This window comes from Aptenodytes patagonicus, chromosome 24 (genome assembly GCF_965638725.1).
Source record: "Aptenodytes patagonicus chromosome 24, bAptPat1.pri.cur, whole genome shotgun sequence".
NCBI lineage: Eukaryota > Metazoa > Chordata > Aves > Sphenisciformes > Spheniscidae > Aptenodytes > Aptenodytes patagonicus.
Window position 1 is genome coordinate 6,429,647 of NC_134972.1, and position 15,226 is coordinate 6,444,872.

Below are 15,226 nucleotides of genomic sequence, written 5' to 3' on the forward strand. Positions count from 1 at the left end.
AGGTAAAACCATCATGACTATGTCTAAACACTGCTAAAGCCTGTGAAGGTGTTCAAAAGGGCTTTAGACATTTAAATTCAACCCTCTCTGCTCTGAAATCGCTCTGCACTGGGAAACACTTGCACAAAGGCTGGGTTGGGAGGGTGGGTTTTCGTTTGGTTTTGGTTTGGGGTTTTGGTTTTTTTTTTTTGTTAGCATGTGACCAAGAACTGTAGGAGGAAACAGAACAAAGTCTGGGCTGAGGCAGAGGTGATCAGCTGCCCCTTTCCAGGCAGCCCCAGAGCATGACAGCTGGGTGCACCCCACAACCAACCTTCCCAGATGCTGCTGGGTGAGTCCCCAGGGCAGAACTTGGGGACAGCTGGGAGACAGGAGTGAGAAAATGTGAGGCAAAGAGCCCTGCAAACACCAAGGTCAGTGAAGAAGGAGGAGGAGGAGGAGGAGGCTCTCCAGGCACCGGAACAGAGATTCCCCTGCAGCCCATGGTGAAGACCATGGTGATGCAGGTTGTCCCCCTGCAGCCCATGGAGGTCCACGGTGGAGCAGACACCCAGCCTGCAGCCCAGGGAGGACTCCATGCCTCAGCAGGTGGATGTGCCCTGAAGAAAGTTGCAGCCAGTGGAGAGCCCACGCTGGAGCAGGTTTTCTGGCAGGACCTGTGGCCCATGGGGAGCCCACACTAAAGCAGTTCGTGAAAGACTGTACCCTGTGGGGAACCCATGCTGGAGCAGTCCATTCGTGAAGGACTGTATCCTGTGGAAAGGACCCATGCTGGAGCAGTTTGTATCCCATGAGTGGGACCCCACACTGGAGCAGGAGAAGAACGTGAGGGGGAAGGAGTGGCAGAGACAGAGTGTTACGGACTGACCGCAACCCCCATTCCTCATCCCCCCGCACTGCTCAGGGGAAGAAGGTAGAAGAGTCAGGAGTGTAGCTGAGCCCAGGAAGAAGGGGTGGTGGGTAAAGGTATTTTTAGTTTTGTTTTTGTTTTTCACTATCCTACTCTATTTTTAACTGGCAATTAAATTAATCTTCCCCAAGGTGAGTCTGGTTTGCCCACAACGGTAATTGGTGAGCATCTCCCTGTCCTTATCTCAACCCTTGAGCTGATCTGATTTTCTCCCCCTGTCTTGTTGAGGAGGGAGAGTGAGAGAGCAGCCGGGTGGGCATCTGGCAGCCAGAGAAGGTCAACCCACCACACTGACAGAGGGGGAAAAAAATCCTTCTCCACCTTCCTTGTTTCTTAAACACTTTCCCTTGGCACCGGCTGTATGTCACTGCTGATGACAGGGCACCAGCTCCGTGGTGCTTTGGTCTGACCCAGGTGGCAGCTCTTGTGCAACAGGAGCAGGAGACAGGCTGAGGACCGGTGCCAATGCTCGATCCTGACACCAAGCACCTCTCTGCATCCCTAGGCAGAAGACTGAAACCTGTCCTGAGCTGGAGGCACCGTGGGCACAGCTGGGGCTATGCGAGCTGGAGCAGGGGCAGGTGGGAGGCAGGAGGGGCTCAGCCAGAGGGGGAGCACAGCTGCAGGTGCAGGGCACGACGCTTGGTGCAGACTGAGAAGAAGGAAGGGTGAGGCTGACAGTGTGGAAAAGGGTCCATCTGGGAAGGAGGAGGAAGAGACAAAAGAAGCTGTTTCTGCAGTGGACGCCGGCCAGGTGGGAGGGTGGTTCCCCTCCCCAGCATTGCCTGTCCTCCTGCTCCCACCAGCACTTGGGAAGCAGGGTTTTCCTGCCCACCCTCACAGGATGGAGAGCAGCAGCCTGTGGAGTCAGGGCCCTGCCCTGCTCCCCTCCCACCCAAGGGTAGGACTGGCCCCTGGGAAAGCGGTTCAAGATGGGATGCAGGTGGCTGAAGAAGAAAGGACTCCTCCAACGCTTGTCTCTCTCTTCAAATGCAAGAGACTGTCCTGCCTCTCACGGTGTGTTGACACCAAGACACTTTTCCCCAAGGGTCGATGCGTGCTCAGGCCGAGGTCCCATCCCTGAGCCAGGTGTGGCTGATCAGTAGCACTGGGGACATGCCTTGGGCTTGGGGACAAGGGCCAGTGTCTCAGCACAGACAGCTTTGAATCTCCAGCAGCAGCAGCAGCAGCAGCTCCAAGACCATCTGGCCTGAACAAGGCCTGTGGAATCTGTCTGCCTTCTCCCTGCATGTAAAGCTGAACAGCTTGTGAACGCCACAGCCCTGGGAGAAAAGCTGCCTCTGGGACTAGAGGGAGAGACCCAGTGAGTGCCAGCCCTGCCCTTCCCTTCCCTTCCCTTCCCTTCCCTTCCCTTCCCTTCCCTTCCCTTCCCTTCCCTTCCCTTCCCTTCCCTTCCCTTCCCTTCCCTTCCCTTCCCTTCCCTTCCCTTCCCTTCCCTTCCCTTCCCTTCCCTTCCCTTCCCTTCCCTTCCCTGTGGACAACAATTGCAGACTGGTGTGGACTTTCCGTGAGAGGTTGTGAGATCAGCCATTGGCAGTGTGAGGGGTTTGGAGAGGCAGGAGAAGCACAGCACACAGACAAGGAGCTTTAGCCCAGCTCCCACAGAGCTCTCTTCCAAGGTGAGGCCGTAACGATTCAGTGACAGCATTTCCATCACGTGCCCCTGTCTTTCCCCAGCCCTCCTCCTCCCCTGAGAAAGTCTGGCCCTGTTGGCCATCTCCAGCCCCCCAAATCACCAGGGCTCCTCAGAGCAGGCCTCCGGGCTAGAGGGAGCAGCCCCACCTGTGCCTTTCTGTGGACATACCAACTGCAGCTGGTGCCGAACCCCACTACTTGACATCAGGGAAGATCCACAGAGGCTCAGCGCCAGGGAACCAGCTTCTCCCACTCCCATGGTGATGGAGCTGGGCCACACATCCGTGCGGGATTCTCTGCAGTGCCTGGTGGCCCCAACATGCCTTCCTGACCTGTGATGGGGGGTGCCCCAGAGAAGGGTGTGGGCTGGGGGTCCAGGAAGGCACATGGGCCCAGTGTGGGGCTCTGAAATCTCCTGTGAACCCAGGAGTGCTGAGTCCATGGGGCAGGGAACCACCGCCCCTCCCAGACCGGGGCAGAGGACCCAGGGGTCCGGGCTGTCTGCCTGCGCTCCTCTCCTGCCCCGACACCAAATTGTGCTATTTGGGGGGATGGTGCTCACTAGAACCCCGGTAAGAACCTTTTTCCCACTGTGCCTCCGAAACACTGGGTGCCCCAAGGGCTGGCACCATCTGCCCTTTGCCTCTCCCAGCCTCATGGGGGGACACTCCAGTTTGCCCTAACCTGCCCTTATCTAGGGGCACGTGGTGGGTGGGAAGGGGATCTCCTTTACAGAGACATCCCAGGCGTTTGGGGTCCCTCAGCCACTCTGCTCATCACGGTGGTGCAGCCAGAGAGGACCCAGGTGTCCGGGCGCTGGCAGAGGAGTGGGGACGTGGACACGGAAACACAAACACACACACACGCAGAGCATGGCTTTGCTGAAGGGGTTTATTGATCATGAGAGGAAAATGGCCCAGGGCTCCCAGGGGATCAGGTGGGGTCATCCAGGGATGATCATCTCCTCACGCTGCTGGAGGGGGACAGGAAAAGGGTGTCACCACCAGCTCCGGTCCTGAAAGACAGAGCCCAAACCGTGACCCCCAGCGTCCGCTGGGACATGAGAGGGGCCTTGTCCCCACCGTCTCTCTCTGCAGAGACCTGGGGAAGGAGAAGAGAATTGGAGCCCTCAATATACCCAGGACAGGACGTGGCTCTCCTGAGACCCCTATGGCACACAGAGCCCTTTGCCCAGTGTGTCATTACCCTGGGATGCCCCTAAATCTCCCCGGAGCCCTGTCCAGCCCTCACGGTGATCCTGGGGGTCTGTATGGCACCAGAGCCCCTGCCTGGCCTGCACGGTGACCCTCTGGGTCTGTAGAGCCCCACTGAGTGCAGGGACAGGCATGGGGGCAGCTCTGTCCAGCTCACCCTGGGACGTGGATGATGGACAGTCCCCTCTGTTTCCCTCTCCCACACCCACGTTCTGCCCACCCCTGAGGGCTCAGGGATCCCCTGGGGCCCAGAATCCTCTGTGAGGCTCAAGATGCCCTGATGCTGCTCACCTAGCCATCAACGGCTGCAGCCATGCGTTTCTGCCGCGCAAGCTCCACCAGCTTGTCAGCCACAGGGGGCTGGGGAGAAAGGGAGGGTTAGGGACACGCCTGGGTGCACTGGGGTGTACTGGGAGGCAGGGGAAAGCAATGGGGTCCTTGGGGAAGGTGCCTCCGGGGGAAAACGGGGTACATGAGTTTGTATGGTGGTGCACAGAAAGCAGTGGGGGTCCTGGGGAAGGGGCCCACCTGGGTGCGTGGCTGTGTACTGGGGCATCCTGAGGTGCACTGGGGTGTACTGGGTTGTAAAGGGATGGATGGGAATGCAACGGGGGCCCTGGGAAAACACTGGGGTGCGGGGGTGTTCTCTGGGGTTGCAGTGGGGTGCACTGGGGCACACTGGGATGCCCTGAAGTGTTGTGGCCATGGGAAGGGAGGGTCTGGGGCCAGCAGAACTCATGGTACCTACCTCAGCCCTCTTCACTCGCCCGATTTTGAATTCCCTCTGTAGAGAGACCATGAGACCTCACTGGTCACTGGGATGTCCCCAGTCCCAGCAAGGGATGGGAGGACCAAAGTGCCCTCCAGTTCCCCAGACTGGATGCCCTCCAAGTCCACCTCACTACTTACATGCCGGTAATAACTTCCACTTGCTTCAAAGAATGCCTAGGAAAGAAGAGCAAAGGGGTGGTCTGGATTGGACCTTGGTGGGGCTGTGGGTGGGGCACAGGTGTCCCCAGTCCCCCCAGGCCCATGGCTTCCCCCAGGTCTGAGGGGGAAAATCCCTCCTGCTCCCCCCACCCCCATTCATTCCAGTTTCACCTGGGATACCTGTTCATGCAAGGACCAGGGGTGGGGATGGAGACAAGGATAGCGTGGGGAATTTGCGGCCTCCAAAGAGGACGGGGGTTGCGGGGACCCAGAGACAGGGCACTGGGGTGAATTAGCATGGAATTGTGGGAGGGAGAAAGCTGCGTTGCCCGGGGCTGGAGGTGCAGGAGAGCCTGGAGGAGCCCCTTGCTTGGAAAAGGGAGAGGACAAGTCAAGGGGTTTCATGCTCACCACTGCAAATTTAATTCTGCAGGAGAACTGATGTCCTGCAGCCAAGACCCATCCGCAGCCTTGAGCCCCTCCCTGTGGCATTGGGGACTCACCTGAGCATCTTCTGGGGTGCACAGCAGGATGGTGAAGAGCAGGGCCACGCTGAGCACTGCGACCTTCATCTTCCTCTGCGGTGTGGCGAGTCCTGGGTGAAGCTGGAGAAGGTGAGGGGCAGATTTATCCCTCCCAGGACTCCTCCTTGCCCCGCCCCGAGAGCCCCCAGGGCATAGCCAGGCTTGGCAGAGACACCAGCCCTGGCAACAGGCCCAGCCCCGGCACAGAGTCACCCCCGCCTCTGGCACTGATCTAGCCACCTTCCCCGGCATCAGTCCAGCTTCCAGCATGGGGCAGCTGCACATGGAAGGGCCAAGGCATCTGGGGGTGGTGAGGGGAGGCAGAGAGAGCGCCCCTGACAGCTGGACACCCTACGGTGACGACTCACTGCTCCAACACGAAACCATCCTCCAACAGTCCCCCAAAGCCAGATCCCTCCCACCTCCCAGTGCCCCTCGCCTCCCAGCACTGCCATCTCCCAGTGCCGCTGGCCTCCCAGAGCCGTCTTTCCCTCTGGGACTCCCCCAGGGATGACGCCAGCTTCAGACCAGGGGTCTTTAAGCAGAATTGTCTCTGAGCCTTCTCCAGCCCCTTGGGTAAATGGGGGGCTGGGACCGACCCCTCTTCTTGGGGCACCAGGGACCCCAGGATTAGGGAACACTGGGAGGTGGGAGGACAACTCGGGGCATGGGCAATGGGGACAGCCAGGTGACTGGGACCTTCAGTCACTGGAGGCAATGGGGAGCACTGGCGAATGCTGGGCAGCGGGAGATGAGGGCTCGGCTTGAGGGAAGTGCTGGGGTGGTGGCAGTGCCCAGCTCCAGCCCACCCCATTTCCCTTGCACTGCAGGCCTCAAACTGGTCCAGTCCCCAGCCACGGCCTCCCCAGAACAGAGAACAGAGGGGAATATCCCCTGCCCTGGCCCTCACCCTCACCCTGCCACTGCCTGGGGCCACCGTGCCCTCCCAGACAACCTGGGTCCCACTCTGCAGAGCTGCCCCCAGACGGTGGGTCCCAGTGACTCTGTCCCCAACAAGGCTCTGGCTCCAGCCCTGTCCCTGGCTGGGACTCGGCCACAGCTCACCAAAGGCCCTTGTCCCCAGGGAGTGTCCCTTCAATGCCCTCGTCCTCGGCCCAGGCCAGCGCTGTCCCTGAGCAGGATGTGGCCATTCAGAGGGACACGCTGAAGCATCTGCTTGTCCCCAGGCAGCCACTCAGAGCTAATTGCGGGGACGGAGCTCCCCTGGCAAGAGGAGGGATGTTTGTCCCCGCAGCATCTCTGATAAGCCGTGTTTGCCCAGGGCTCGTGGCACAAGGAGCCCATTCAGCAAGACGGGTTCTTCACGAGAGTGCCTGATCGAGAGGAGCCGGGGCGGGGGCGGTTAAAGCAGTCTGGACGCCTGGGCTCCCTCCATCCCCAGCAGCAGGCAGAGCCCACAGAGGAGGGCAGTGCTGGGGGAACCGTGGAGGAGCAGGTCCTGGGGCACCCCGCACGCCGGGGCTCCCTCGCTCCCCTGGGGACAGGCTGGAGCCCAGAGGTGGGGGCAGTCCCGGGGGAGCAGCCTGACACCCGGGGTGTCGCTCTCCTTCGGGAAAGCCTGGTGGCAGGGGAGTCCTGCAGGAGCAGGGCTTAGAGCAACCTGGGTGATGGTGCTATCTCCCCAGCGGCACTGCGTCCCTTTCCCTCCCCCACTTCTGCCTGCCGCGCAGCTACCCCTGGCTTTCCAGGGTGGTTTCCTTCACAGCACCCCTGGCCCAAACATCACCAGCCTGGGGGCCCTGGGCAGCATCCTCTGGCCAGTGTGGGGCAGGGGCGGTGTGGGATTGTGTACAACTGGTTCAGCTCTCCACTCTGAGTGCAGAGAGCCACTGGGTGAAGCTGCTGGCCTCGCTCGCACAAGCCAAGCAAGACGTTTTCCAGCAATCCGGCATCGATGCACCCGTTCTTTCCAGTCGTGACACTCACACGATCTGCCGTCACTGCTCTCTCCAAGGATGCAAGTGCCCCAAACAGCAGAGGGAATAGCTGGTACCTCTGTTACAGGGACATATTCATAATGAAGATTTGGATCAACAAAATTTTGGATCAACAAGCTCAGGCACCCCTGTTTTGCCCCCCTGTAGATGCACACAACTATCAGAAGAGAGAGATAACAGGACAGATATTTATTTATTTATTTATTTATTTATTTATTTATTTATTTATTTCTGCGTAACGAGAAGACCAGCATTTTGGTGGTGTGAACTAGCACTGGGAGGAGATAGGGCCAGTAAGGTCTCAATCAGGAGATGCAGCACATATTTACTTTCTCTTTTGGTAGCTGATAGTCAGAAGTAACCACATGTAATGACCAGCAAATCCACTAGCCGCACTGAGCAACAGCAGCATTGCATGCATTGGACTCATTGCCTGTACTGAGTTCGCTTCAAAGAAAGCATATTTTTCAATACACTACTGTTACAAAAACATGAGCACGTCTTTTTAGATACCATTAAACCAGCAGACGGGATCTTCCTGAATAGCACCTTTAACACTAAGTGGTTATCAAATGCCATCCGCCTGATACGCATTTATCTCAAAGGCAGCCTTGACCTCTCCTAAGTCAATATTCCTCAGTTATGACAGTGCGTACAATTCATCAATTCTTTTCAAAATAACTTCAGAACAGAAAAAACATCACAGCATATTTAAATATGATAAATAATTCAACACTGTGTAACTTAGCTACCTAATAAGTAACGCACAAAGCAGAAGCAGTCAAAATGAAAGTCTTCCAGGTGACTGCCTGCTCTTTGGACAATTTCAAAGCAAACACTGAAGTCAGTTGCCTTAAATCTTTTCACAACTGATTGACAACAGATCTCTCATTTACAGTTAGTTGCATGTAAAGATATGACCTTACCCATAACCCTTAAAAATGACATATAATGTCAATGAAGAATCTGAGCCTTTACAGTTCTCGTGAACCACTTATCAGTGTGTTTTTATTTATCTCTTTTCACGTGGATACAACCAGACAGGCTTTCTTTGAAGCTGTGACAGGAGTCTGTATCATCATGGGAACAAAAACAGTGACACCTTGGTTTCACTGAAACTCAGGCAAACCTCCCACTGAGTTCAAAACCTAAACCAGATTTTTACCACCAGCCTTTGATTCCCAGCTTATATCTCTTAAAAATAAATTATCCTCACACCCTTAGAGACAGAGGACTAAAATAGAGCACTATTTTACTTTCAGACATGTGTCATGGACTGCTGGATGTTTTTGGAAGTGAATGGCGATTGGGAAGCACAGCGTGGTAGCTTGAATTACTGTGCAACATGACAAACAGAGGAAGAGTTTACAGAGGAACGTGCCAGCCTTAAGAAGTATTCCTGGATCTTCTATCATAATGTTGATGTCCCGCGAACTCAGTACAGGCAATGAGTCCAATGCATGCAATGCTGCTGTTGCTCAGTGCGGCTAGTGGATTTGCTGGTCATTACATGTGGTTACTTCTGACTATCAGCTATCACGGTTCCCCCAGCACTGCCCTCCTCTGTGGGCTCTGCCTGCTGCTGGGGATGGAGGGAGCCCAGGCGTCCAGACTGCTTTAACCGCCCCCGCCCCGGCTCCTCTCGATCAGGCACTCTCGTGAAGAACCCGTCTTGCTGAATGGGCTCCTTGTGCCACGAGCCCTGGGCAAACACGGCTTATCAGAGATGCTGCGGGGACAAACATCCCTCCTCTTGCCAGGGGAGCTCCGTCCCCGCAATTAGCTCTGAGTGGCTGCCTGGGGACAAGCAGATGCTTCAGCGTGTCCCTCTGAATGGCCACATCCTGCTCAGGGACAGCGCTGGCCTGGGCCGAGGACGAGGGCATTGAAGGGACACTCCCTGGGGACAAGGGCCTTTGGTGAGCTGTGGCCGAGTCCCAGCCAGGGACAGGGCTGGAGCCAGAGCCTTGTTGGGGACAGAGTCACTGGGACCCACCGTCTGGGGGCAGCTCTGCAGAGTGGGACCCAGGTTGTCTGGGAGGGCACGGTGGCCCCAGGCAGTGGCAGGGTGAGGGTGAGGGCCAGGGCAGGGGATATTCCCCTCTGTTCTCTGTTCTGGGGAGGCCGTGGCTGGGGACTGGACCAGTTTGAGGCCTGCAGTGCAAGGGAAATGGGGTGGGCTGGAGCTGGGCACTGCCACCACCCCAGCACTTCCCTCAAGCCGAGCCCTCATCTCCCGCTGCCCAGCATTTGCCAGTGCTCCCCATTGCCTCCAGTGACTGAAGGTCCCAGTCACCTGGCTGTCCCCATTGCCCATGCCCCGAGTTGTCCTCCCACCTCCCAGTGTTCCCTAATCCTGGGGTCCCTGGTGCCCCAAGAAGAGGGGTCGGTCCCAGCCCCCCATTTACCCAAGGGGCTGGAGAGGGCTCAGAGACAATTCTGCTTAAAGACCCCTGGTCTGAAGCTGGCGTCATCCCTGGGGGAGTCCCAGAGGGAAAGACGGCTCTGGGAGGCCAGCGGCACTGGGAGATGGCAGTGCTGGGAGGCGAGGGGCACTGGGAGGTGGGAGGGATCTGGCTTTGGGGGACTGTTGGAGGATGGTTTCGTGTTGGAGCAGTGAGTCGTCACCGTAGGGTGTCCAGCTGTCAGGGGCGCTCTCTCTGCCTCCCCTCACCACCCCCAGATGCCTTGGCCCTTCCATGTGCAGCTGCCCCATGCCGGAAGCTGGACTGATGCCGGGGAAGGTGGCTAGATCAGTGCCAGAGGCGGGGGTGACTCTGTGCCGGGGCTGGGCTTGTTGCCAGGGCTGGTGTCTCTGCCAAGCCTGGCTATGCCCTGGGGGCTCTCGGGGCGGGGCAAGGAGGAGTCCTGGGAGGGATAAATCTGCCCCTCACTTTCTCCAGCTTCACCCAGGACTCGCCACACCGCAGAGGAAGATGAAGGTCGCAGTGCTCAGCGTGGCCCTGCTCTTCACCATCCTGCTGTGCACCCCAGAAGATGCTCAGGTGAGTCCCCAATGCCACAGGGAGGGGCTCAAGGCTGCGGATGGGTCTTGGCTGCAGGACATCAGTTCTCCTGCAGAATTAAATTTGCAGTGGTGAGCATGAAACCCCTTGACTTGTCCTCTCCCTTTTCCAAGCAAGGGGCTCCTCCAGGCTCCCCTGCACCTCCAGCCCCGGGCAACGCAGCTTTCTCCCTCCCACAATTCCATGCTAATTCACCCCAGTGCCCTGTCTCTGGGTCCCCGCAACCCCCGTCCTCTTTGGAGGCCGCAAATTCCCCACGCTATCCTTGTCTCCATCCCCACCCCTGGTCCTTGCATGAACAGGTATCCCAGGTGAAACTGGAATGAATGGGGGTGGGGGGAGCAGGAGGGATTTTCCCCCTCAGACCTGGGGGAAGCCATGGGCCTGGGGGGACTGGGGACACCTGTGCCCCACCCACAGCCCCACCAAGGTCCAATCCAGACCACCCCTTTGCTCTTCTTTCCTAGGCATTCTTTGAAGCAAGTGGATATTATTGCCGGCATGTAAGTAGTGGGGTGGACTTGGAGGGCATCCAGTCTGGGGAACTGGAGGGCAGTTCCCCGATCCCTTGCTGGGACTGGGGACATCCCAGTGACCAGTGAGGTCTCATGGTCTCTCTACAGAGGAGAATCAAAATCGGGCGAGTGAAGAGGGCTGAGGTAGGTACCATGAGTTCTGCTGGCCCCAGACCCTCCCTTCCCATGGCCACAACACTTCAGGGCATCCCAGTGTGCCCCAGTGCACCCCACTGCAACCCCAGAGAACACCCCCGCACCCCAGTGTTTTCCCAGGGCCCCCGTTGCATTCCCATCCATCCCTTTACAACCCAGTACACCCCAGTGCACCTCAGGATGCCCCAGTACACAGCCACGCACCCAGGTGGGCCCCTTCCCCAGGACCCCCACTGCTTTCTGTGCACCACCATACAAACTCATGTACCCCGTTTTCCCCCGGAGGCACCTTCCCCAAGGACCCCATTGCTTTCCCCTGCCTCCCAGTACACCCCAGTGCACCCAGGCGTGTCCCTAACCCTCCCTTTCTCCCCAGCCCCCTGTGGCTGACAAGCTGGTGGAGCTTGCGCGGCAGAAACGCATGGCTGCAGCCGTTGATGGCTAGGTGAGCAGCATCAGGGCATCTTGAGCCTCACAGAGGATTCTGGGCCCCAGGGGATCCCTGAGCCCTCAGGGGTGGGCAGAACGTGGGTGTGGGAGAGGGAAACAGAGGGGACTGTCCATCATCCACGTCCCAGGGTGAGCTGGACAGAGCTGCCCCCATGCCTGTCCCTGCACTCAGTGGGGCTCTACAGACCCAGAGGGTCACCGTGCAGGCCAGGCAGGGGCTCTGGTGCCATACAGACCCCCAGGATCACCGTGAGGGCTGGACAGGGCTCCTGGGAGATTTAGGGGCATCCCAGGGTAATGACACACTGGGCAAAGGGCTCTGTGTGCCATAGGGGTCTCAGGAGAGCCACGTCCTGTCCTGGGTATATTGAGGGCTCCAATTCTCTTCTCCTTCCCCAGGTCTCTGCAGAGAGAGACGGTGGGGACAAGGCCCCTCTCATGTCCCAGCGGACGCTGGGGGTCACGGTTTGGGCTCTGTCTTTCAGGACCGGAGCTGGTGGTGACACCCTTTTCCTGTCCCCCTCCAGCAGCGTGAGGAGATGATCATCCCTGGATGACCCCACCTGATCCCCTGGGAGCCCTGGGCCATTTTCCTCTCATGATCAATAAACCCCTTCAGCAAAGCCACGCTCTGCGTGTGTGTGTGTTTGTGTTTCCGTGTCCACGTCCCCACTCCTCTGCCAGCGCCCGGACACCTGGGTCCTCTCTGGCTGCACCACCGTGATGAGCAGAGTGGCTGAGGGACCCCGAACGCCTGGGATGTCTCTGTAAAGGAGATCCCCTTCCCACCCACCACGTGCCCCTAGATAAGGGCAGGTTAGGGCAAACTGGAGTGTCCCCCCATGAGGCTGGGAGAGGCAAAGGGCAGATGGTGCCAGCCCTTGGGGCACCCAGTGTTTCGGAGGCACAGTGGGAAAAAGGTTCTTACCGGGGTTCTAGTGAGCACCATCCCCCCAAATAGCACAATTTGGTGTCGGGGCAGGAGAGGAGCGCAGGCAGACAGCCCGGACCCCTGGGTCCTCTGCCCCGGTCTGGGAGGGGCGGTGGTTCCCTGCCCCATGGACTCAGCACTCCTGGGTTCACAGGAGATTTCAGAGCCCCACACTGGGCCCATGTGCCTTCCTGGACCCCCAGCCCACACCCTTCTCTGGGGCACCCCCCATCACAGGTCAGGAAGGCATGTTGGGGCCACCAGGCACTGCAGAGAATCCCGCACGGATGTGTGGCCCAGCTCCATCACCATGGGAGTGGGAGAAGCTGGTTCCCTGGCGCTGAGCCTCTGTGGATCTTCCCTGATGTCAAGTAGTGGGGTTCGGCACCAGCTGCAGTTGGTATGTCCACAGAAAGGCACAGGTGGGGCTGCTCCCTCTAGCCCGGAGGCCTGCTCTGAGGAGCCCTGGTGATTTGGGGGGCTGGAGATGGCCAACAGGGCCAGACTTTCTCAGGGGAGGAGGAGGGCTGGGGAAAGACAGGGGCACGTGATGGAAATGCTGTCACTGAATCGTTACGGCCTCACCTTGGAAGAGAGCTCTGTGGGAGCTGGGCTAAAGCTCCTTGTCTGTGTGCTGTGCTTCTCCTGCCTCTCCAAACCCCTCACACTGCCAATGGCTGATCTCACAACCTCTCACGGAAAGTCCACACCAGTCTGCAATTGTTGTCCACAGGGAAGGGAAGGGAAGGGAAGGGAAGGGAAGGGAAGGGAAGGGAAGGGAAGGGAAGGGAAGGGAAGGGAAGGGAAGGGAAGGGAAGGGAAGGGAAGGGCAGGGCTGGCACTCACTGGGTCTCTCCCTCTAGTCCCAGAGGCAGCTTTTCTCCCAGGGCTGTGGCGTTCACAAGCTGTTCAGCTTTACATGCAGGGAGAAGGCAGACAGATTCCACAGGCCTTGTTCAGGCCAGATGGTCTTGGAGCTGCTGCTGCTGCTGCTGCTGCTGGAGATTCAAAGCTGTCTGTGCTGAGACACTGGCCCTTGTCCCCAAGCCCAAGGCATGTCCCCAGTGCTACTGATCAGCCACACCTGGCTCAGGGATGGGACCTCGGCCTGAGCACGCATCGACCCTTGGGGAAAAGTGTCTTGGTGTCAACACACCGTGAGAGGCAGGACAGTCTCTTGCATTTGAAGAGAGAGACAAGCGTTGGAGGAGTCCTTTCTTCTTCAGCCACCTGCATCCCATCTTGAACCGCTTTCCCAGGGGCCAGTCCTACCCTTGGGTGGGAGGGGAGCAGGGCAGGGCCCTGACTCCACAGGCTGCTGCTCTCCATCCTGTGAGGGTGGGCAGGAAAACCCTGCTTCCCAAGTGCTGGTGGGAGCAGGAGGACAGGCAATGCTGGGGAGGGGAACCACCCTCCCACCTGGCCGGCGTCCACTGCAGAAACAGCTTCTTTTGTCTCTTCCTCCTCCTTCCCAGATGGACCCTTTTCCACACTGTCAGCCTCACCCTTCCTTCTTCTCAGTCTGCACCAAGCGTCGTGCCCTGCACCTGCAGCTGTGCTCCCCCTCTGGCTGAGCCCCTCCTGCCTCCCACCTGCCCCTGCTCCAGCTCGCATAGCCCCAGCTGTGCCCACGGTGCCTCCAGCTCAGGACAGGTTTCAGTCTTCTGCCTAGGGATGCAGAGAGGTGCTTGGTGTCAGGATCGAGCATTGGCACCGGTCCTCAGCCTGTCTCCTGCTCCTGTTGCACAAGAGCTGCCACCTGGGTCAGACCAAAGCACCACGGAGCTGGTGCCCTGTCATCAGCAGTGACATACAGCCGGTGCCAAGGGAAAGTGTTTAAGAAACAAGGAAGGTGGAGAAGGATTTTTTTCCCCCTCTGTCAGTGTGGTGGGTTGACCTTCTCTGGCTGCCAGATGCCCACCCGGCTGCTCTCTCACTCTCCCTCCTCAACAAGACAGGGGGAGAAAATCAGATCAGCTCAAGGGTTGAGATAAGGACAGGGAGATGCTCACCAATTACCGTTGTGGGCAAACCAGACTCACCTTGGGGAAGATTAATTTAATTGCCAGTTAAAAATAGAGTAGGATAGTGAAAAACAAAAACAAAACTAAAAATACCTTTACCCACCACCCCTTCTTCCTGGGCTCAGCTACACTCCTGACTCTTCTACCTTCTTCCCCTGAGCAGTGCGGGGGGATGAGGAATGGGGGTTGCGGTCAGTCCGTAACACTCTGTCTCTGCCACTCCTTCCCCCTCACGTTCTTCTCCTGCTCCAGTGTGGGGTCCCACTCATGGGATACAAACTGCTCCAGCATGGGTCCTTTCCACAGGATACAGTCCTTCACGAATGGACTGCTCCAGCATGGGTTCCCCACAGGGTACAGTCTTTCACGAACTGCTTTAGTGTGGGCTCCCCATGGGCCACAGGTCCTGCCAGAAAACCTGCTCCAGCGTGGGCTCTCCACTGGCTGCAACTTTCTTCAGGGCACATCCACCTGCTGAGGCATGGAGTCCTCCCTGGGCTGCAGGCTGGGTGTCTGCTCCACCGTGGACCTCCATGGGCTGCAGGGGGACAACCTGCATCACCATGGTCTTCACCATGGGCTGCAGGGGAATCTCTGTTCCGGTGCCTGGAGAGCCTCCTCCTCCTCCTCCTCCTTCTTCACTGACCTTGGTGTTTGCAGGGCTCTTTGCCTCACATTTTCTCACTCCTGTCTCCCAGCTGTCCCCAAGTTCTGCCCTGGGGACTCACCCAGCAGCATCTGGGAAGGTTGGTTGTGGGGTGCACCCAGCTGTCATGCTCTGGGGCTGCCTGGAAAGGGGCAGCTGATCACCTCTGCCTCAGCCCAGACTTTGTTCTGTTTCCTCCTACAGTTCTTGGTCACATGCTAACAAAAAAAAAAAAAACCAAAACCCCAAACCAAAACCAAACGAAAACCCACCCTCCCAACCCAGC

General features: G+C 58.2%; 2 long non-coding RNA genes across 2 annotated transcripts; one reads left to right on the plus strand and one right to left on the minus strand.

Moving 5' to 3' along the window:
- Positions 1 to 3,466: 3,466 nt before the first annotated feature.
- LOC143170623 (uncharacterized) lies at positions 3,467 to 5,271 on the minus strand. The gene is made up of 5 exons (XR_012997078.1): positions 5,214 to 5,271; positions 4,690 to 4,725; positions 4,529 to 4,564; positions 4,072 to 4,140; positions 3,467 to 3,581 (listed from the first exon to the last, which is right to left on the minus strand). It is a non-coding gene; the product is annotated as an uncharacterized LOC143170623 (long non-coding RNA).
- Positions 5,272 to 10,848: 5,577 nt separating this feature from the next.
- On the plus strand, positions 10,849 to 11,939 carry LOC143170468 (uncharacterized). The gene is made up of 3 exons (XR_012997053.1): positions 10,849 to 10,877; positions 11,266 to 11,334; positions 11,825 to 11,939. It is a non-coding gene; the product is annotated as an uncharacterized LOC143170468 (long non-coding RNA).
- Positions 11,940 to 15,226: the final 3,287 nt, after the last annotated feature.